This window comes from Phacochoerus africanus, chromosome 10 (genome assembly GCF_016906955.1).
Source record: "Phacochoerus africanus isolate WHEZ1 chromosome 10, ROS_Pafr_v1, whole genome shotgun sequence".
In the NCBI taxonomy this organism is placed as follows: Eukaryota; Metazoa; Chordata; class Mammalia; order Artiodactyla; family Suidae; genus Phacochoerus; species Phacochoerus africanus.
Window position 1 is genome coordinate 135778234 of NC_062553.1, and position 23831 is coordinate 135802064.

Here is a 23831-nt window from a genome sequence, read left to right on the forward strand (position 1 = left end):
AAGGCGGTAGTCCCTACACCCCATCTCGCGCTACAGTGCTGTAATTTGCACAGAATTGATGTCTTCTTACTGTCCCTGCGTTTATTTGGGTCTTTTAGTCTTTTAGCAACGTTTTCCCTCCGTGTGCTACATCTTGCGCGTTGTGAATGGTTTTTCCTGTTATATTTCGTCATTGTTATTGCTGGTACCCAGGAAAGCTATTGATTTTTAGATGTTCTTTATTTTATCCAGCCACTTGGCTGAGTTCTCTTGTCAAATCTAATCATTTTTCAGTGAAACAGTTTGTGAGAATGCGGTGAGGGCGAGCTTGGTAAGCTGGCGAGATTGGGAACCCCTGGGACACTTGACTTTTGCTTCATCCCTTAAAACCTCATGCTTCTTATAACCTATTATACCTAGTTTATGTGTCACTGCATTGTCCAAAGTTTCCAGAAAAAATCACCTAATTTTTAATTTTTATTCAGAAATGAAGTTGGTCTATAGTTTCCTTTCCTTTGGAGGTATTGCTTTTCCATTTTTAGTATTAGAAATACCCTATTTTCAAAAAACTTTGGGTAGCTTCCCAGATTTTTCATGTTCTAATATTATATATTTAGATTTAAAGTTCACTTTTCCTTACAATTTTGAGACCGTTAAAGGATAATACTCAGAAAAAAGGTCAATTCATGACTCTCATAGAGTTTTTAAAATGAGCATCTGTTACAGACTTTATGGAACCCAGTAGTCAGTGAGAGAACAAGGCAGATGTTCAAAGAGAATTTTTTTAAATGGGCACATTTACAGATCAACAATACTGAATTCGAGATAAGCAATATTGCAATGAATGAATAAATCTGCAAATGAAAACACGTGTTTTTTTCACAAGAGGAGGGAAATCAGTTGAACTTCTACCTCCCAGACAGGACAGAATTTGCATGTCTATAGATAAATACCGATAATTTATAATTGCAAAGTAGCTTTCCTAGGATCAGATAACGTGGGAGGCCGTCCCCTAGATGTTAGAGTTTTCCGCTGCACACAACTTTTGTCCTACCAGATGGATACATGAGTAAAGCTTCAGAAATCATTCATTTATTCAACAAATTTGAATTTCTATCCAGGGTCAATTTCTTCCTGAATCTGATCCATTTGGATTGCCTAGGTTTCGATTCAATTTCGGAAATTTGTATATTTCCAGAATATAGTATATTTCATTGAGATTTTCAAATGTATTAGCATTCAGTTACTTATGATACTCTTTTATGATTTAAAAAAAATCTATATTTTCTAGAACTTTCTTTTAAATTATCAAGGCAACGCCGGATACCCGACCCACTGAGTGAGGCCAGGGATCGAACTGGCCTCCTTGTGGCTACTAGTCAGATTCGGTTCCCATGCGCCACAACGGGAACTCCCTGATTTTAGCGCTTTTCTACATATGAGAAGATGAAAGAATTTGGGTTCATAACATTTTCTCCTATAGGAGTATCTCACTATCTGGAGCCTTAGTTCTGCCAGTTCTCCCAGAGCACAGAGGACCTCATTTCTCATCTCCACCCTGAATTCCTCTCCGGGTGTGTTGCAGGCCGGTGGCTGCAGTGGTTAATGACCTCATTCTTGTAGGGCCATACGATGAACAGGTCTCTTTAGCAGGCAACACCATTCAGTGTAAATGCATATTATAGATACTTTCTAACAGTATGTGGCGTATTTTTATTTTTAAGGTATTTGATTTATCAAATTTTCTGAGGTGGAGGTGGTGGTGGTTTAAGAACCAGCTCTTGGATTTCTTTATGTTAATTTGCTTGTTTATTTAAATTCATTGATTTTTGCTCTTTATTGTAGGGAAGTTCCCCTGCTAAGGGTCCAATCAGAGCTGCAGCTGCCAGCCTGCGCCACAGCCACAGCCACAGCCACACGGGTTGCGGGCCTCATCTGTGACCTACACCACAGCTCACAGCAATGCCAGATCCTAACCCACTGAGCAAAGCCAGGGATCAAACCGGCATCCTCATGGATACTAGTCAGGTTCATTATCACTGAGCCCCAGTGGGAACTCCCAACTTTATTATACTCTTCATCTTGCTTTCCTTATATTTGTCTTTTTTTCCCCTAAATTCATGAAGAGAATGCTTCTTTTTTTCTTCCTTCCTTTTTTATTATAATAAAAATTAAGGTCAGCAGTTTGTCCCTGAGTACAGCCTGGGCTGCGTCTTCGTACATAGAGTATTTAACAAATTCAGATTTGTGCCAAGATGCAGTATCACCAGCATGATTATGTCATTTCTATTAAAATTTCGCTGACTTAATAAGCAATTTATCCTCTCTCCCTCTCCCTGCATATTTTCAGCCTTTTACTTCTTTCCCATGGGCCGTAAAATCTGCTCAAATCTCTATTTTTTGAAAAACAAACTTCTCTCTTGACCTTTATCTCAATCTCCCTTTACTTATGATGGCATATCTGTCCTTTCTTTCCTGGCCAAGCTCCTCTGGAAAGTGGTCCCTGTCACCTTAATGTACCTGGTCACTTCCTTTCCTTCTGCGTCGCTGCGGAGAGACTTCTACCGCCACGATTCTGCTGAAACTGTTCGGTAAAGACCATCGCTGATCTAACTGGCAAATCGTGATGCGTTCCACATTTTGGGGATTAGCAGATGCAAACAATACATATAGAATAAATGGATGAACAAAAAGTTCCTACTACAGAGGACAGGGAGCTATAGTCAGTATCCTCTGATGCACCCTGATGGAGAAGAACAGGAAAAAGAATCTGCACGTGTGTATAACTCGGTCACTTTGCCGGACAGCGGACATTTAACGCGACACTGTAGACCACCTAGACTTCGGCAACATCAGTCTAAACGAATTCACGGACAATTTCCCCCCTCCCACGACTCCCCCTCTTGTTCTCCCGTCTCTCTCCCTATTTCTACTTCCTTCCCCCTCGCTGCCTACCATCTTGGGTGAGGCGAGTTGCAGCGTGTCTTTGGGGCACGAGAAGGGAGCTGCTCAGAAGGCAGGAGGCAATCCAGAGCTGGCGTTCACGAAGCAGTCGGGCTGGACATGCTGATTTGGGAGTTAAGCATCCTGGTGATGGGGACGCCACTTAAAGGGGGGGGATGTGAAGGGCAGGAGGTGAGAGGGGAGGGGTGGGGGAGAGAGCAGAGCAGAGGCGGGCATGCAGCAGAGCCGTCGACACAGGATCCAGGCGCCCCGGGAGGGGCAGGACAGAGGGAACGCTGCCGAGGACAGTGGGCAGGAGGAAGCAGCCAGACCAGAGACGAACAAGAGAGAGGGTTTGTTATGGGGGCCCGGGAAGGGTCTGGGGAAGAAGGGAGGGGGCAACTAGCTCACAGGCCAGGAGGGCAAGCCGAGGAGGGAAGAGAGAGGAAGGGTTTGCCAATTAGTCAGCGATCAACGGGGGGGGAGTCGTGGGAGGGGGAAAAATTGTCCGTGAATTCGTTTAGACTGATGTTGCTGAAGTCTAGGTGGTCTACAGTGTCGCGTTAAATGTCCGCTGTACGGCAAAGTGACCGAGTTATACACACGTGCAGATTCTTTTTCCTGTTCTTCTCCATCAGGGTGCATCAGAGGATACTGACTATAGCTCCCTGTCCTCTGTAGTAGGAACTTTTTGTTCATCCATTCTATATGTATTGTTTGCATCTGCTAATCCCCAAAATGTGGAACGCGTCACGAAATCGTGAGTCATCCCTGAGCAGGGGCCATGCTCCACTTCTCGGGATTGTTCTAATTTTAGTATATGTGCTACCCAAGTGAGCCCCGTCAGGGAATTTTGGTGCCTCTCCCACTTGGCCCTGCTGGGTCGAGGGTGCTTATCTCCCCATCCCCACTCTTCCTCCCTGGACCTGTGGTTTTCAGAGAGTGGTCCCCAGGCCAGTCGTGTCAGCATCACCTGGGAACTTGTAAGAAATGCAGATTCTCGGACCCCACCCAGGCCTCCTGAATCAGACACTCAGAAGTGAGGCCCAGGAATCTGTGTTTTACTAAGCTCTCTGGGAGATGCTGATGCCTGCTAAAGTTGGAGAATCCCTGTACTAGTGAACTCCTATTTGTTCTTCATGGCCCTGCGTCCGTGTCAGCTCATCTGCAGAGCCCTCACCAACCACCGCCCCCGCCGACAAAATTAATGACTTCCTCCTCTGTTTTCCCACAGTACTTTATCCATGCCAATTATATGGCACTTATTCTGTTATAGTTAGCTCTTTAAGAATCCTTCCTCCCCCACAGATTATAAGGTCCAGGGTTACTATTGATCTTGATATTTTTAGCACCAGGCATGGATGGTGCCTGGCATGAAACAGACATGTTATATTGTCACCAATTACTTTTTTTTTTCCTGCTCCCAAGACCTGTTGCCACTCCCTTCTTACCCTTTCTTTTTCTCCCTTCCTTTCCTTGAACCTGGCTTCTGGACATGAATAAATCATCAGAGTGCGATCTTACCATTTAAAAGCAGTATTTTTAGAAGTTCCTGTGGTGGCTCGGCAGGTTAAGAACCTGACATAGTATCCATGAGGATCCGGGTTCGACTCCTGGCTCCACTCAGTGGGTTAAGGATCCTGCATTGCCGCAAACTGTGGTGTAGTTTGCTGATGCGGCTCAGATCCAGCCTTGCCCTGGCTGTGGCATAGGCTTCAGCTGCAGCTCTGATTCAACCCCTAGCCCAGAAACTTCCATATGCCGCAAGTGCGGCTGTACAAGGAAAAGAAGAAGAAAAACCTGTTTTCATGGGATTCAAGCTTTCAACCCCTTCGTATGTATCAAGCAAGGCTCAAAGAGAGGAGCAGAACCACAAATAGAGATCTACAGGGATGTGTATATACCCACGCGTATAGTGGAACGGGACGAAAGACTTCAGTAGAACGTAGCGGGTGAGGGCTTGGACTCATCACTTATTAGCTCTGTGACCCAGAGCAAGGGGTTCGACCTCCGTAAGCCTTGGCATTCTTGTTTATAAACTGGCACTAACAGTCGTCTCTGCCCCATAGAGTTGTGAGGACTTAGCCAGAGAATTCACGTAACGTCTTTGGCAGCATGTTGGGCGCCTGGTATGTTGGCAGCTGCCCGTGTCTCATCACCATTGCTGTTGCTGTTGTTACTGCTACGATTCTTCTTTCTCTGGGAGATGCTTCCCAGGCAGGTGGACCCTAAAGGCTCAGTGATACCTTCGACGCCTCTAAGCATGAAGCCAGTTTAGCCGACAGGATCCAGCATCCTTGGCGGAAGACCTCTGCTCTCCTTGTTTTATCTTTCCTTTGGATTCGAATGTCGTCGCCCTTGTTGCCTCGGCCTTGACCCCAGCACGCATTCCTCCGCTTTCCTGCAAAAGTCCTCTTTCCTTTGCCTAAGAAATGGGGTTTGCAGCTTTCCTCCACTACTGCTCTACCAGGCCTTGGGCAAGGGTGGTTTGAGAGCCCAGGGTACATGGGCTGGAGCCCCAGGCTCCCCGCCTGTTCACGGGGTGGGTGGCTGTGTGCACACGGCCTTGGAGGTGGCCTAAAGGGGTCTCAGGTGTTGGCAGGAAAGAACAGAATGAGGCTACAGCGATCACACGGCCTCCCCGTAGCAGAGCATAGGGACTTGTTTTGTGGAGCCGCGGAAAAACAGACTGGCACCCACCCACAGCCGTGCATATCATTATATAACCATAATCAGAAGCTGCTAAGCCTCTTTCTGCTAGAGAGAAAGTCCTGCATATCCCTTTATCTCTGTTAAACAATGAAAAAGCAACACATAGAATGCTGTCCTTTAATTAAAGAGTCATCCTAACCTCTTTCTTTATCCCTGCTTATCATGGACTCTTCATAAATTTTTATCTCGGGTAAATCTTCATTCTCCCCCCCCCATCTTTAATTAGATTTTCTGGTTTGTAGCCACTTTAACTGGAGAAAAATCACTGAGGTGGAATTTGAAAACAAGACAGTTCCTTCTAGCTTTATTCCTGAATTTCGGTTTTGGTTGGATCCCCAGAATGTGCCTTCATTTACATACTTCTCTTTAAAAATCAAATCGATGGCTCCTGCTAAGGTAGCAATTTTTTGCTTCTTAGCCCAAACTGACTCTACTCCAATTACAAAAATTCCCTCATGAGAACAAATTAAAGGTTTCCTATTCATTGAAAGGTCCTGTCTCAGCCATGTTTCCAAGAACGAAGTGCCTCAAGCATTCTTTCTGCTTTCACCTCTCACCTTTAAAATATTTCTTGTGGAGTTCTCTTGTGGCACAGTGGGTTAAGGACCAGGCGTTGTCATTGCAGCTGCTGGGGTCACTGTTGTGGCATGGGTCTGATCCCTAGCCCTGGAACATCCACATGCCACGGGCACAGGCACGGCCCACAAAAATATTCTTGAATTCATCTCTTCCACCGTGTCTCACCCCTTACTGCTCTGGCTCAGGGTATCAGTGTCTCTCTCTCACGGAACAGCGCAAGAGCTGCCTGCTCCCCAGCACTGCAGCCAAACTGAAATCCCCCTCGTTGGTAAGACAGGTTCATAATCGAATCGGGTTTCCCTGGCTTTGTTGGAGCTGCCCCGCTGCCCAGAATGCCCTTTGAGCTTGGTCTGCCTCGCGAATCCCCTCAGGGCCACCTTAAAGGTCACACCCTCCGCTGCCCTCCTCAGCTTCCAGGCGGGATTATACTCGCCTCCCTTTGGGCCGGTAGCGCTTGTCTGTATTACAAGTGGCCTTGCATTTGTCTTTGCGTCTCACTCCTCCTCTCCACCCCTTGAAGGCAGAACCCTTGTCTTCTTCGTAACTAACGCCCCCACCACCCGGCACAGCTCCCAGCCCAGGGAAGGCGCTTGCTGAATACTTGTTGAGCAAAGGCAAATGCAACCCCCTTTTTAGCCTGGCATATAAATAAGAAGGAAAGACATAATTAAAATGGCAATTACTTGGAGGTTTTTCTGAAGAAACTAGAGAAAGCTGTGAAGTCACTTGTCTGCAATTTAAAAGAAATGGGTTATTCCTAAGATACACGTCTCTCTTTTTAGAAGTGTGCAGCGTCGGCTTAAGTGTACAATGAATGTCTTTGCAGAAAGAAAAAAATCAATTTTTGTTGTTCAAAAAAGCCCAAAGAATAAAACGGCACATCTGAGATCATCTTAGTTTGTGCAACCCAATTTTGAATTATGGTCATGTTTTTTAGCTGTTGTGGGATTTTTTTGTTTTGTTTTTTATCTTTTTGCCATTTCTTGGGCCACTCTTGAGGCATATGGAGGTTCCCAGACTAGGGGTCGAATCGGAGATGCAGCCACCGGCCTACAGCACAACCACAGCAACTCGGGATCCGAGCCGTGTCTGCGACCCACACCACAGCTCATGGCAACGCCGGATCGTTAACCCACTGAGCAAGGGCAGGGACCGAACCCGCAACCTCATGGTTCCTAGTCGGATTCATTAACTGCTGCGCCACGACGGGAACTCCCTGTTGTTGTGTTTTAATAAAGTAGGTTATTTTGATCCTACCCACTCTTTCCTCTTATTCTTTTTTTTTTCTCTTTTGGCCATTCTGCGGCACATGGAGCTGCCGGGCGAAGGATCAGATCCGAGCCACTGCCTAAAACTAAGCCGCAGCAGTGCCGGATCCACTGTTCCAGGCTGGGGATAAAACCCGCATCCCAGCGCTCCCAAGCCACCACCAATCCCACTGTGCCACAGCGGGCACTCCCCTCTTACTCTCTTATCACCGTGTAGGAAGCTTTAGGACCTATAGTTGACTATCTGATGCCTCTCAGGCCAGTACGCATTTCGATTTCATGCGTTAAGATGCCAAACTTTGCGCCCCAAATAAACCTAGAAGCATCTCTTTATCTTTGTAAATCTATCATTTAATTCAACAGGAAATAAAATTTCGTGTACTAATGGCCCCACCTGATTTTCAGCCCATGTTCCGTGATGTTCTGTTGAAGTCTATTCCTATCATGTCCAATCCATTTCCAGAATACTCCCCATTTCGGTTTCTCCACAATGTTTCATTTGGTCAGTTGTGGGTTTTGATAACACCCTGGCTAACTCTTAACCATTTTTTTGTTTGTTTGTTTTAATGGTGGCACCCATGGCAAATGGAAGTTTCTGGGCCAGGGATTGAATCTGAACCACAGCTGCAGCCTTCGCCAACGCCAGATCCTTAACCCACTGTGCCAGGCCAAGGCTCAAACCCGTTTCCGCAGCAACCCCAGAGGCTACAATCAGATTGTTAACCCACTCTGCCACAGCAGGAACTCCCTCTTAATCATTGGTTTTGTTTTTCTTTGCTTTTTAGGGCCGCACCTGCGGCCATGGAAGTCCCCGGGCTAGGGGTCCAATCAGAGCTGCAGCCTCCGGCCTACACCACAGCTCACGGCAACGCTGGAGCCTCGACCCCCTGAGCGAGGCCAGGGATCACACCCACATCTTCACGGATACCAGTTGGGTTTGTGGCTCGCTGAGCCACAGCGGGAACTCCCTCTTAACCAGGGGGCTCCCAAGGCCGAGAAGCGTGATTAGAACCTGGGACTGGCTGCCCCCAAGGCCTTCTGCCCTGGTTCTCTACCTCCAAAGCTTTATGCTTCTGGAGAAGACTGCAGACAAGGAGCAAGTGGAATCCTCCTGTCTTCACCTTCCGACTAGCAGAGCAGCCCTCGGTGACTGCCCCCCACTACCCGGGGGTGCGGCCCCCGAGCCCTCTTCCCAGGCGTGCCCTCCTGGCCCACTCGGCCTGGCTGCAGACACCTCCCCTGCCTCCCCCCCCCCCGCACAGCTCCCCCACCGAGGGCTCTGAGCCTCGGCCCCGCTGCCTCACATACTCTGCTCCACCAGTATTTTCTGTGTCCTCTTCAGACGGTTTCTCTTGCTTGATAGCCTTCCTTTCCCTTTCAGCGTCGCGCAGCTCTGTTCCTGATCTGAGGCAGTGCCACCCCCGAGCTCCTGCTCCCCACCATCAGAAGTAACCCCTCTTCTGCACTCTGGGCATAAATCTGTTTCCATCTTCGGCGTAGCAGCGACCAGCTCTGCCTCATACTGTACTTACCTGTGTTCACACTCAGGTTTCCGAACCAAGGTTCCTGCTTTTGTTTTGCTGTTTTAAGTTTTGTATTTCCCATTTCCTAGCAGAGTGCCTTTCACGCGCTCTTCTCCAGATAGGCATCAGGCATCTTATGACGGGCCCCCCTTGTTCTAGACCCTGGGGATAAAGCAGAACACAAAAGGTGAAAATTCCTACCCTCACGGAGCTTACATTGAGTGAAAGAGGAAAATCTGTCAATAAAATAGGTAACATACGGCGCCGGGCGCTGCGGAGAGAAGTAGAAGGTGGGATGAGAAATTCTGGAAGTGAGGAGCGAGGGTGGCTTAAAATGGGTTCTCAGGGAGCTCCCGCCGTGGCTCAGTGGAAACGAATCTAACTAGGAACCGTGAGGTTGCAGGTTCGCTCCCCGGCCTCACTCAGTGGGTTAAGGATCCGGCGTTGCTGTGAGCTGTACGCAGCTTGGATCTGGCCTTGCTGTGGCTGTGGGGGAGGATGGTGGCTACAGCTCCGATTCCACCCCTAGCCTGGGAACCTCCATATGCCACGAGTGTGGCCCTAAAAAGACCAAAGACAAAAAAAATAAATAAATAAAAATTAGGAGTTTGAGGTTAGCAGATACAAGGTCCTGCTGTATAGCACAAGGAACTATATATAAGAGCCTATGATAAACCATAAAGGAAAAGACTACGTATATGTGTGTATAACTTGGTCACTTGGCTGTTCAGCAGAAACTGACACAATATTATAAATCAACTATGCTTCAGTTTTGCTTTTTTTAAAGAAATGGTCTGATCTGATCTGTGTTTTAAAATGACCAGACCACTGTGGCGAGAAGCAGCTTTGTTTAGGACTCTTTCGGATCAGGATTTGCTGGCACTTTGGATGTAGGGCGTGTGAGAAATTGAGGCGTTTTAAGGCGACCCTGAGGATTCTGGCCTGAGAAACAGCAAGGATGGAGCTGCCGTGAACCGAGAGGGGGCACCGAAGGTTTTGGGGAAACAGCGTCAAGAGGGCATCTGTGTCTACTGACATTTAAAGGGACCCACAATATGTCAAGTAAAAAACTCAGACACCCTGAGAATTCTGATGGTTCAGCTTGCCCGTCAGTGAATCTGCCCTTAATTCACATCAGGCAGGGAGCCGTTCAAGATAGTAAGGGGAGTGTATCTGGTTTGAGAAGCCACATAATATGGTAGAAATTGAGTTACCTGCAGAGAGGACAGGTCATCTATTTACTGATGAGCTACTTATAAAACTATTTTCTCAACCTGTTTTTTTTGTTTGTTTGTTTTTTGTCTTTTTAGGGCCACACCTGGGTCATGTGGAGGTTCCCAGGCTAGGGGTCCCATTGGAGCCACAGCTGCCGGCCTACACCACAGCCACAGCAACGCCAGATCCGAGGTCATCTGCGACCTACACCACAGCTCACGGCAACGCCGGATCCTTAACCCACCGAGCCAGGCCAGGGATTGATCCCGAGCCCTCTCGGACACTAGTCGGGTTCGTTACTGCTGAGCCACGACAGGCACTCCGTCTCAATCTGTTTTTTTCTAAGGGTTCTGCAGAACCATTGAAGGAGAATCTTGCGGATTCCATGGCTGGAAGGGAGAAGTGATGCAGCCGCGTGGCCCGTCCTGAAATATAGGACAGCACTTGTCCAGAAACTGGGCGGCCAAACCACAGTTGGGAAGGGACGGTCGGTCCAGGTATAGCAAAGGGGACTCCCAAAAGTGCAGGAAAAAAAGGAGTTCCCGTCATGGATCAGCGGTTAATGAGCTGGACGCGTATCCATGAGGATCCCCGGCCTCGCTCAGTGGGTTGAGGATCCGGTGTGGCTGAGGCTGTGGTGTAGGCCGGCAGCCACAGCTCCGATTCAACCCCTAGCCTGGGAACATCCATGTGCCGCGGGTGCGGCCCTAAAAAGACAAAAAAAAAAAAATTAAAAAAACCGAAAAACAGTAATAAAACCAATGAATCACTGACGTAGTCATTAGCATACGTTTATCGTGCCTGCACCAAAAACAGACAGTTTGCAAACTGGGAGCTCTCAAACCAAAACACGCAATGAGGCCCTGAGGTATGTTGCTGTGCAGCTTCTACAGCGTGGACCAGTGACTGTTTATTCTCCACGGTGATAGGCTTTAGAATATTAGAATTCTTTAAAGCAGTTGGTTAGTGATGACCTCATACCAACTTTGGGGAATTTAGGATTTTCAGAGGCATAAGCAAGAAATGACTGACCCAGGTCAATTTAGCCTTGTTTGTCTTGCAAAAGAAGCTAAATTAAGCTTTGTGTAGCTAAACTGGTTTTGTCTGCTCAGGGAAATTTCAAGTCTGGTCTCCTTTTGTGTTTGATTTTAACAATTCCCCCTTTGATCATCTTCTCAGTGAACCTGGAGTGTGAGCAGCGGGTGTAGCATTGCTCTTGCTTATGGTTGTTGCCGCAGCCAGGCTGAAGCGTCACATACCACTGCTCCCAGGTGTTGTCAGGACAGAGGGCCGCGTAATTGCTGTTACCGTCAGTTACATGGTCTTCACAGACCTGGGAGCTCAGATCACTGAGTTCCTCAAGTTGTCTAATCCTCACGGATATCAGTGTGTGTGTGTGTGTGTGTGTGTGTGTATGTGTGGCTGCCAAAAGATATTAAAATTCAGAGTATACAACACACTAGAAAGGTTCGTGGGATGGCTCTAGGGAAACGAAAAGCCAAAGACTGAGAAATTCCCCAGAGCAAAGATTTCCAGAGGCCAAGATGTAACCAACTAGACCTCACCGATGGGTCATAGTCAGATTCAGACTTTAAGTCCATCCACGCCTGTTTCGGGAGTGATTTGCGTGGCACACTGGGGGGTGTCAGCAGGCACATGGTCTCATCGTGACTTGGGACAGGAGCAGGGTGAGGATGCCGAATCTCAGGAGGTGCTGCTGCAGCTGAGTTTTCACCGAATTAGGCCTCTGTGTGGTGTGGGCCATCAGATGATTTAATAAGAGGCACCTCTACGGAAACAAAAGTTAATAGTTTGAGCAAATCATAAACTCGTTTTCCAAGTTTGGAGAACAGCTGCTTGAGAAAAGTTCCGGATTTGAGTTCACAGCCTCGTGAGTAGAGGGAATCTGATGGGTTTCCCTGGTTTGCCGTGTGGCTGGCTTTGATGACGTCGCTGGGTATTCCATTGAACTTTCTTGAGTGGCCCTTACAGCGACGGACACGAAGGATGTGGTGATTTTCCTGAAGTTTAAAGTAGGTGAGTGGATCAGAATCTGAGAATGGGTATACTGCAATTCCACTGAAATAGTTTTTTTTGTAGTTATCCCATTTTTATCAAAGACACTTACAGTAAAACTAATTTGTTTATTTAAAAATGTCTAGTTTGGAGTTCCCGTCGTGGCGCAGTGGTTAACGAATCCGACTAGGAACCATGAGGTTGCGGGTTCGGTCCCTGCCCTTGCTCAGTGGGTTAAGGATCCGGCGTTGCCGTGAGCTGTGGTGTAGGTTGCAGACGTGGCTTGGATCCCGTGTTGCTGTGGCTCTGGCGTAGGCCGGTGACTACAGCTCTGATTAGACCCCTAGCCTGGGAACCTCCATATTCCGCGGGAGCGGCCCAAGAAATAGCACAACAACAACAACAACAACAACAAAAAAGACAAAAAAAAATGTCTAGTTTTATTATTTACAGAGGTGTTGTAATGATAAGGATTCTGTGCATGTGCCATTTCAGTGGAAGCTTTGGTAATATCCAAGATGAAATCAACCTTAGTTCTGTAACACTGTCTGGGAAGAAGAAATCTCAAATTAGACCTTTAAAGTCTCTTTAGGATAAGAAGCCAAGCTAAGGACTTGTCTGATTGTCTTGTTACAAGGAGAACAGATTCTTTATATAAAAGCATGTACTGTCAGAGTTCCCACTGTGGTGCAGCAGGTTCAGGATCCCGAGTTGCTGCAGCTGTGGTGTAGGTTGCCGCTCTGGCTCAGATTCAGTCCCTGGCCTGGGAACTTCCGTATGCTGTGGGTATGGCCGAAAAAGAAAAACAAACAAACAAACAAAAAAAGCACATATCATCGTGAAAATACAAATATTTAATAATAGGAGTTCCTGTCGTGGCACAGTGGTTAACGAATCCGACTAGGAACCATGAGGTTGCGGGTTCGGTCCCTGCCCTTGCTCAGTGGGTTAAGGATCCGGTGTTGCCGTGAGCTGTGGTGTAGGTTGCAGATGCGGCTCGGATCCTATGTTGCTGTGGCTCTGGCGTAGGCCAGTGACTATAGCTCCAATTCGACCCCTAGCCTGGGAACCTCCACATGCCATGGGAGCGGCCCTAGATAAAACAAAACAAAACAAAACAAAAAAACAAATATTTAATAACAATTTCCAAATTCTGGGGGGATCAGGTAGGGAGAAAAAGATAAATGTTTCAACTTTTGTTTATAAAAGTATATTTTATCGAGTTGCTGTGAGGTATAAACAGCTTAAAAGAAAAGAGAAAAAGGGGGTCCTTTGGATCTGGAAAACCAAACGTTTTAAAAAAACAATAATGTTTGAAATGACGTCATAAAAATCATTCTCATTTTCATCGGTTCATTCAGTTTCCTGTAATTTTTATTTTGCTTCATCTCAGGTTCAAAGCTTTATGAGTCTATCGATTTTCTGTTAGAGTTTAGAAATTCTTACCCAGTTCAAGTTCTCAGAAATCTGTGTTCTAGAATACTGGTCAGCATCTTTTCCATGAATCTCTTTGAAAAGGAAGTATTTTGCCTGCAGTTGGTTGTAAATGCTTTCAGAGAAGAATCGAGAGCCTAACAGTGATTATCGAGGGACAGAAGACGTAAAAACAGCCATCGTTAAAGATCTGGGGAGAGAGAGTTCACCGAAAATGATGCAATTGAGAAGCAAATTGCTATTTTCGTGACACACAAGACTGTGCAGTAGTAATTGCAGTTATGACTGATAACATTATACCAGGACATAGCAGACTTTAGGGATTTTGTATAATTTCTGGAGCACTTACATAATCATGTAAATATAATCTAAGAAGGTTAAACATGACTTTTTATTGGACCGTGTTTCCCATGCAACTCGACATAGCAAATAAGCCTACGTAAATTAACATCTCTCTTTCATGAGGAGAGAGAGCAAATCTTTGGAGCTCTTGGGGCCCTCTGGAAAATCCCAAAGTTAGTTTGAGGTCAAAGAGACTTCATTCGGCGTTTGAATTGGGGAAGTTTGTCCAAATGTCAGGTAGGATCACGGGTCGCTGTGAAACAAAGCTGCGCTGTCCATTCAGCCAAAGTGACCGTGAAAAGATTTCAAAGGCAAGGAAAGAAAGTTACATGGTTGAAAAAGACGTTTGCTCTCTCAATATAGAAAATTCAGTTTTCTTAATCAAAGATGCAATAAAGACAATGGGAAACATAGGAAATTTTTTGATAAAACATGGATCTTTGTTTTTCTGGATGGGTTACTTTAAGGGTGAAGGAAAACGTTGTGCAAGCTTAGCAAGAGCAGGTGGTCTGATTAAATTTTATCCTTTATGCAGATGAAAGAAAAGTTAGCTTTAGTTTTACATGAGGACACCCTTTAGTAAAGCTTGTTTTTAAACCCTTGTAATAAATCCATTCAGTTTAGCCAGCTTTGACCTCATAGCATCTACCGTTTCCACAAACCTGCAACTCTCTATGTCCATTTAGGTTTTGTTTGGGAAAGAAAAAATAAACCTTTTCTTTCTTATTCTGGAACAAGCTAACGTTGCATTTACTACTTCAGCCATTCCTCTTTTTCTTTCCTTAACAAAAACACACCCCGGATCCCCTGCATGCTCTGTAGATAAAAACACATCCCACTTTCTGCCCATATTTTGTATGCAAAGTTGTTTCCCTTCACTCTTACTGTTTGTTATAGTTTTGTTTTTACATACTGAGTATGAGTTTTCACCTTCTAGTGAAAACTTAAGAAGTAGGCAATTGTGCATTATCTATCATATGTTAGTGTCCTATAGTAGAGTAGCAAATGTATGAATACATATTTATGAAAACATACCTTTTTTTTTGAGGGCCACTCCGATGGCATATGGAGGTTCCCAGGCTAGGGGTCTAATCGGAGCTGTAGCCACCAGCCTACACCACAGCCACAGCAACTTGGGATCTGAGCCGTGTCTGCAACCCACACACCGCTCACGCCAACGCCGGATCCTTAACCCACTGAGCAAGGCCAGGGATTGAACCCGAGTCTTCACGGATACTGGTTGGGTTCATTACTGCTGAGCCATGACCAGAACTCTAAGGCATGCCTGTTTTTATTAAACCAACAAGCTTAAACTAGTTTTTATTTATCAAAGATTTTCCCAGATCATGTGAACCTGAAAAACATTTGAGTTAGAGTCCTACACGTCTGAGAGTTTTAGGGATACTTAATTTATGTGTTTATTTTTCTTTAAGCCAATTAAATAGAACTCACTTATTTTTGTTTGTTTGTTCGTTTGTTTTGCTTTTTAGGGCCGCATCCATGGCATATGGAGGTGCCCAGTCTAGGGGTCGAATCAGAGCTACAGCTGCCGGCCTACGCCACAGCCACAGCAACGCCGGATCCTTAACCTACTGAGTGAGGCCAGGGATTGAACTTGCAACTTCATGGTCCCTAGTCGGATTTGTTTCTGCTGCGCCATGAGGGAACTCCAGAACTCTTTTAAAATATTTCATATACGGGAGTTCCCGTCGTGGCGCAGTGGTTAACGAATCCGACTAGGAACCATGAGGTTGAGGGTTCTGTCCCTGCGCTTGCTCAGTGGGTTAAGGATGCGGCATTGCCGTGAGCTGTGGTGTAGGTTGCAGACGCGGCTCGGATCCCGCGTTGCTGTGGCCCTGGCATAGGCTGGAGACTACAGCTCCGATTCGACCCCTAGCCTGGGAACCTCCATATGCCACGGGAGTGGCCCAAGAAATAGCAAAGAGACAAAAAAAAATAATAATAATAAAATGCAGCCATGTCTCAGGTACAGTAATAACAAAACGCAAAAGAGTAACTAGATCCAAATTGTTTTTGACAGATGGACTAAGTGAAGATAACCTGCTCAGATGGATAAAGATTTTTTTTGCATTCTCTAAGGATTCTTTTAGAGAAGCTATTTTTGGAATCATTTGTCTTTTAGAAGCTTCTGCACACCAATCAAAGAAGGCATTCAAATGGCCTCTGAGAGGTTTGGGATCCTCTCTTTTCAAGGGTGCCCCTTAGGCGGACTTATCTAAATTAAAATTGCTTCCAAGTGACCACTACAGTTCCAGATTATCCAAACGTTCACCCCCTTTTCCAGAAAGACACATGCTCCTGGTATACAGTGGGTACACATAGGAGAGGCAGGAGTCTTGAAAGGAAGAAGAAGGAGATTTAGAACCCACCTCTGCCCTTAGATGCCTTGAAACAAATAATCTCTGGGGAGCCCGGTAACCCTTCTAAAGCCCAAGGAACCGCAGGTTTCGCCCCTTCTAGTTCCCTTATAGAGGTTGCAACAAACAGAAACAGCGAATGTGCGCAGGAAGACTGGGGAACTCAGCACGCAAAGAGAGCAAGGCTCAGATGCACCAGAGACTTGCCCTGGAGCTCCAGGGTCAGCAAGAAAGCCACGAGCGCAGTGGGCTCTGTGGGCCCCACACCTGACCGCTCACCTGCCTTGGAGTCAGGAGGGGTATGTGGGCTTATTTGGATCCCACTTCTGTTGCCTGTGAACCGTCCCAAGTTCAGGAGAAAGCAAAAGTAAAACCAACGAGTCACTGAAGTAGTCATTAGTATATGTTTATTGTGCCTGCACCAAAAAAGTTTCCAAACCAGGAGCTTGCAGACCAAGGCATGCAGTGGGGCTCAGGAGCATGTGGTTATAAGGAGCTTGTGTAGCTGGAGGCAGTGACTGCTTATTCTTCACAGCGATTGGTTAAAATATTAGAATTTTCTTAAATGACAGTGATGACCTCATGATCAATTGGGGGGCATGACTGAAGTTTCACTTTTGATAAATAAGAGGTGGACCTTAGGTCACGTCGACGTCGCTCGTCTTGCAAAATAAGCGAAATTAAGCTCGGCTCATGTAACCAAGCTGATGTTGTCTGCTCCAGCAATTTCCAAGTTAGTTTCCATTTGTGCTTGATTTTAATGAAACAGAGGGGAAGCCCTTGAGGGAGATGGTGTGTGTCGCCTCCACTCCGCCCCCTTGCCACGCTCAGGAGCTGGGCATCAACGTGTGGTGTATCTTCGCAGGCAAGGAGGGATGGGCCATGGATGGCAGCTGGCATCTGAGCTGTGAACGGGGCGGTTGGGAGAGCCTGGACCAAAAGAAGCAACCAAAGCCAGAGCATCCTTGGTCTGGTGAAGGATACTGAGCCTTTGGAGAGCCACCGAGGACGCACACGGCTGGGGCCAGCACGACGAGCAGTTTAGACTTGCAGTTTCACACCCGTCACGACTTCCTGAGAGTTGGGAAGCGTGCCAGTCTCTTAGCAGGACGCTGGTAAGTGGTTGTTGGGAGGTGTTACTGCTCCAAATGCATCACCTCAGGAGTTCCTGCTGTGGCACAACGGGATCAGTGGCGGCCTCTCCGGAACACTGGGACGCAGGTTCTATCCCTGGTCTGGCGCAGGGCGTTGCCACAGCTAGGACCGCAGCTAGCTAGTGGCGTAGGTCCCCTGGATCTGACCCCTGGCCCAGGAACCCTATATGCCATGCGGCGGCCAAAAAAGAAAAAAGAAATCTTTTCGGTAATGCTTCATTTCTTTGGTTCACCGTGGAATCACCTTCGTTGGTGATTTTCCTAACTTTGCCCTTCGCTCTGCGGGCACACCCTTCTTCACACCCGGAAGCCTGCTGGGTGCTTAACACTCGCCTGCAAAGAGGTCGGTGGACATGAGGGTCGAGGACGGGAGAAGAGGCTGACGACTTATGGGCTCTGTTCCAGGGTGACTTCTGTGCCAGGGAACCGTGTGAAATGAGAAGCTGCATTAGGGCCCCTTTCACGAGGTGTGTGGCGCGCCCACTGGCTGTGGAAGAACAGGCACCAGCCAGTTCACTACAGTTTGCAAGTCCCTGGTTTCCCTGGTATTTATTCTGGTGATGCAGTGGTTGAGTGTTCAGGGGAGTTTGGGCTTCTGAGTCGTTGAGCTCTTCCGGCCTGAGAAGGATGCACGATGGCGCATGGCCTTCTTCAGCACCCGTCTGAGCTCCGTGAAGCGACCCCTCGTCTCACAGAGTTCATGTGGTTTTCTTCTGTCTTTCCAAAGAAGTCATCAGCACACTTTCTAAGAGACTGTTGGAAGGATTTTTGTACAAGGACATACCCTGCCTCCCTGAGAGACCATTACAGCCTGTCCTACGCTCTCTCAGTTTCCTCCCTGCGTTTTTAAGCAGCCACTGTTAAGCTGGAATAAATCTGCATTTCGACTTGCTTTTCTGGACTACAAATGGAGTGGGCATTAGTGATATTAAGACAGCTATTTATTTTTTATTTTTTGTCTTTTTAGGGCCGCACCCACGGCATATGGAAGTTCCCAGGCTAGAGGTTGAATTGGAGTTACAGCTGCCAGCCTCCCACAGCTCATAACAATGCCAGATCCTTAACCCACTGATCGAGGCCAGGGATCAAACCTGCGTCCACATGGATGCTAGTTTGGTTCGTTAACCTGTGAGCCACAATGGAAACTCCAAGGCAGCCAGTTATAATAGTAGGCTTCCAGTTAACTGAGCTCTTGCCATATACCTATCAAAGAGCCTTGCTTGTATTAACTCCCTTAATTCGTTTGGCAGCCCTAGGAAGTAGGTGCTATTTATGATTCCATTCTGTAGATGAGAAAATCAAGGCTTAGAGAGGTTCAGCACTTTGCACAGCATCACCCAGCAATTCAGGGGCAGAGCATAGATTTAAAACCAGAAACTCTGGGAGTTCCCACTGTGGCTCAGCAGGTTAAGAACCCAACATGGTGTCCATAAGGATTCAGGCTTGAGCCCTGGACTAGTGGATTAATCAATGGATTAAGGATCCAGCATTGCCACAGGCTGTGGCATAGGTCACAGATGCAGCTTGGATCTCATGTGGCTGTGGTGTAGGCCGGCGGCTGCAGCTCCAATTCAACCCCTGGCCCAGGAACTTCCATATGCCGCAGGTGTGGCCATAAAAAGAAGAAGAAGAAGAAAATCCAGGACACGAGCTCATGGATCCAGCCCTGTTCTGTGTTCCCACGAAACAGAGTGGAAGAAGGATCATTTTGACCGTCACGCTTGGTATATCACGTCCACTGAGCCCCTGCTGGTTTGTTGGATGAGGAGCTCCAGGTTCTGTGCTTGGGGTCTGATGGTCATGGGCAGTCGCCTAGCCCGTCTCAGCCACAGCACTCTACCCCCAGCCGCCCGAGATCCTACCTGAACTTCCTTCTCGGATCCCCGTCTCTTGAACTTGCTGAACTCACCTGTCCTTTGGGGATGTCTTTTTAGCTCTAGTTGGCTTCTTGTTTGTTTCAGGGCTAAGGTGCTGGGGTCAGAGCCTAGCAAGAGAGCACCAGCATCGTGAGGAGTTGTCTGTTTTGACACTTGGGGCTGTGACTATGGATCAGAAAGAGTTGTTGTGATACCATTTCAAAGCTTCGGATCAGGGACTTCCAGGCACAGTTAGACTGCTTTACGGTTTCGTGTGTGTGTTTGCTTTTGCCTTGGGCTAGGAAGGCACATGAAATAATTGCACGTGGCAAGGAGCCTAGAAAAGATTCTTTTGCACTGGGGACTCAGGCATGTTGGAAGTAACCACTTCATTCTCATCTATAAAATTAGATTAATAATGTTAACCGACCATTTTTTATACCTCCCAGGATTCATTTGACCCCAGATCTATAAGATACATATAGAATACATGTCTTTTTAAGAAAAAAGACATTTTTGTGTTTTTGTAAAGTCGTCGTAAAAATTACACATAAACATTATGTATAGGAAGTTCTTGTTGTGGCTCAGCCATTAGGAACCCGACTAGTATCCATGAGGATGCAGGTTTGATCCCTGGCCTCGCTCAGTGAGTTAAGGATCCAGCATTGCCAGGAGCTGTGTGTGGGTCACAGACATGGCTTGGATCCCACATTGGTATGGCTGTGGGGTAGGCCAGCAGCTGCAGCTCCAATTCGACCCCTAGCCTGGGACTTCTATATGCCACGGGTATGGCCCTAAAAAACAAAAAACAAAAATTTAATTGAAATATAGTTAATTGACACTGTTGTGTTGGTTTCAGGTATACAGCAAAGTGATTCATTTTTATGTATGTGTGAATGTATACATATATATATTTTTTAAGAGTCTTTTCCATTATAGGTTATTACAAGATATTTAAGGTAGTTCCCTGTGCCATACAGTAGGTTTTTGTTGCTTATCTATTTTATATATAGTAGTATGTATATTTTTTACTTTTTTCTCTTTTTTCTTTCTTTCTTTCTTTTTTTTTTTTTTTTTTTTTTTTTTTTTTTGCTTTTTAGGGCAGGACCTGTGGCATCTGGAACCTGGCTAGGGGTCGAATTGGAGCTGCAGCTGCTGACCCACACCACAACCACAACAATGAGGGATCTGAGCTGCAACTGTGACCTACACTATAGCTCACAGCAACACCACATCCCCAACTCACTGAGCAAGCCCAGGGATCAAACCCACATCCTCATGGACACTAGTCTGGCTCACCATCACTGAGCCACAATGGGAAAGTCTAGTAGTACGTATATTATAATCCCAAGCTCCTAATTTGTCCCTCCCTGCTTCTCTTTTGGTAATTATAAATTTGTTTTCTATGTCTCTGAGTCTGTTTCTTTTTGTAAATAAGTTCATTTGTGTCATCTCTTTAGATTCCACATGCTAGTGATCTCATATATTTGTCTTTCTCTGTCTGACTTGCTTCACTTAGTATGATAATCTCTAGGTCCATCCATGTTGTTGGAAATAGTATTATTTTGTTCTTTTTTATGGCTGAGTAATATTCCATTGTCTATACATAGCACACCTTCTTTATCTGTCCATCTGTCAATAGGCATTTAGGTAGACAGCTAACAGTCTCACCACAGTCAGTCCCTCTGGCCACTGAGTGTCATGAATACCCGCCTTCCAACACATAAAACACAATTGCTTCATCCCAAGAGAGAAAAACAAAGGCCATCCGGTAAATGCACCAGCTGAAGGTCCATGCTCGCTGGATCACGCACAGCCCTTTCCATGAGGTTTAGATGTGGTCCTGGCGGTCTGGCAACCTGACGACAAAGGCAAGTTGTCCCCTCGTACCCGCCTGCTCACACTCCGTGTGCAAAGATGGAACAGAGGTTAGAAAACCACCATTAACACTGCCATTTGAGGAGTTCCTGTTGTGGTGAAGCGGAAACGAATCCGACTAGTGTCCATGAGGACGCAGATTTGCTCCTTGGCCTCCCTCGCTCAGTAGGTTGGGGATCCAGCATTGCTGTGAGCTGTGGTGTAGGTCGTGGACATGGCTTGGATTCCCCCATTGCTGTGGCTGTGGTGTAGCCTGGCAGCTGTCTAGCCTGGGAACTTCTCTATGTTTCGAGTGCAGCCCTAAAAACAAACAAACAAACAAACCCCAAAAACAACAACAACAACACAAAAAACAGCCAGTAAATAAATAAATAAACCCTCCCGTTTGAAAAGAGGAGAGCCGTTCCCACTGTGGCTCAGCAGGTTAAGAACCTGACGCAGTTTCCGTTCCATCCCTGGCCTCGCTCAGTGGATTGAAGAACCAGTGTTGCCATAAGTTGCAGTGTATGTTGCAGAAGCAGCTCGGATCTGCTGTTGCTGTGAGTGTGGCGTAGGCCAGCAGCTGCAGCTCTGAGTCACACCTAGCCTGGGAACTTCACATGCTGCAGGTATGGCCCTAAAAAAGAAAAAAAAGAGAGAGAGAGAGGAGAAATACGCATAGCAGCCCCTGGCCCATAATAATGCTGGCATCCCAGGGCAGGCAATGGGCAAACGCCCTGCCCTGGCAGAGGTTGAAGGGGGTGGTCCCTGATTGGCCCCTGCTTCTTTTCTTCAGGAGGACTCTCTTGTCCACGGCTTTGTGTGTCCTTGGCCTTGTCTTTGGGGGACAGGAGGCTCTTCCTATTCGGGTTCCCCTTTAGCCAAATCTGGAGTGGCTGTTGGAGAAAGGCCCTCCCTAGCGGCTGTATGGCGCTTGTTGTACATGGACTGTTCACACCCATCTGCAGGCCTGAGCTTACAGCCATCACAGGGTTTACTGGCGCAGCTGTGGTACCTTTGTGAATACAGAAACTCAGCTGACTTCTGATCTTTTGGCTTCCAGGCCGTCCCATGCCAGCAGTCTCTCCCAAAGTTCCTTCCAAGACGTGGGTCTTGAGCTTGATTTCTGTGCATCCTCTCCACCCTTCCTAAATTTAATGGCAGCTCTACTGGGGCCTCTGAAACAACAGACTTTGGAGGGAAGGCAACGTGCTTGTTCTTATCTCTAACCTTGTGATGCTTGAGAGACAGAAGCCATTGGCTCTTTCAGCCCTTCAAGGCTCCATGTTTCTCAGCGCCTCCTCATCTGCATCTCGCTTTGCAAAGCAGTCTGTTCTGCACTGGACTCGGCTCCTTTTTATAATACCTTGATAGGAACAGCAAAGAACAACCAATTCTTATTAAAATACAGGCTCTTTTCGACCTAATTGCAGGCTCAGTAGGAATGTGGCCTGCCTTCTAAGTCAGACAGAGCAGGGGACTTTTTTGTTTTCTTTTTTTTCTCTTTTAAAGAATCAAGAGACTGTCTTGGCAGAGACCAGATTTTTGGCACAAGACCCTTTTCTTGTGTCTGTTCTTTTTTTTTTAAATTAAGGCAAAATATCGTATCATCAAGTTTCCCATTTTAAGCGTATAATTCCGTGACATCAGGTACATTCACATTGTTTTGCAACCACGACCATCATCTGTCTTCAGCACTCTTCTCATCCTGCAAAACTGAAACTCTGCAGCCAGTACCCCTAACTCCCTGTCTCCTTTATCCCCCAGCCCCTAACAACCACCATTCTTTCCATCTCTGTGCTTTTGGCTACTCTAAGGTCATCATATAAGTGGAATTATCCAGTATCTACCCTTCTATGCCTGGCTTATTTCACTTAGCATTATGTCCTTCAAATGTCCATGTTGAATCATGTGGCAGGATTTCCTTCCTCTTTAAGGCTGCGTAATATTCCACTGTATGTTAATTCCGCTGTGTGTGGTGTTAACATACAATGGACTATTGTGTTTATGCATCCATTGATGGACGCTTGGGTTGCTTCCAACTTTTGGCTACCTTAAAAAAACGCTGCTGTGAACACAGGTGTGCAAATATCTGAGTCTCTCTCTACTTTTGGTCCTCATTGGTGTATTTCCAGAAATGGTATTACTGGATCATATGGTAACTCTAGTTTTGTTTGTTTTTTTTTTCTTTTTAGGGCCACACCCACAGCATGTGGAAATTCCCAGGCTAGGGCGTCCAGTCAGAGTTGTAGCTGCCGGCCTGTACCGCAGCCACAGCAACGCAGGATCGGAGCCACGTCTGCGACCTACACCACAGCTCCCAGAAATGCTGGATCCCCAACCCATTGTGCGGGGCCAGGGATCAACCCCAATCCTCATGGATACTAGTCGGATTTGTTACCACTGAGCCATGACAGGAATTCCCTAGGTTTAATTTTTTAAGGACGTACCACCCTGTTTTCCATAGCACCTGCCCATGTTACATGCCCAGCAGTTGTGCACAAGTCCAATTTCTCTACATCCTTCCCAATATTTGCTGTTTCCTGGGTTTTTGGTTTTGGTTTTGGTTTTGCAA

At 46.6% G+C, this 23831-nt stretch overlaps 1 protein-coding gene and 1 non-coding gene across 3 annotated transcripts in view; one reads left to right on the forward strand and one right to left on the reverse strand.

Annotated features, from left to right (window-relative positions):
- TMEM150C (transmembrane protein 150C) overlaps positions 1–23831 on the forward strand; it is an 80340-nt gene that overhangs the window by 28975 nt on the left and 27534 nt on the right. The window lies entirely within an intron of this gene.
- LOC125110403 (U6 spliceosomal RNA) lies at positions 3657–3763 on the reverse strand. The gene has a single exon (XR_007130593.1). It is a non-coding gene; the product is annotated as a U6 spliceosomal RNA (small nuclear RNA).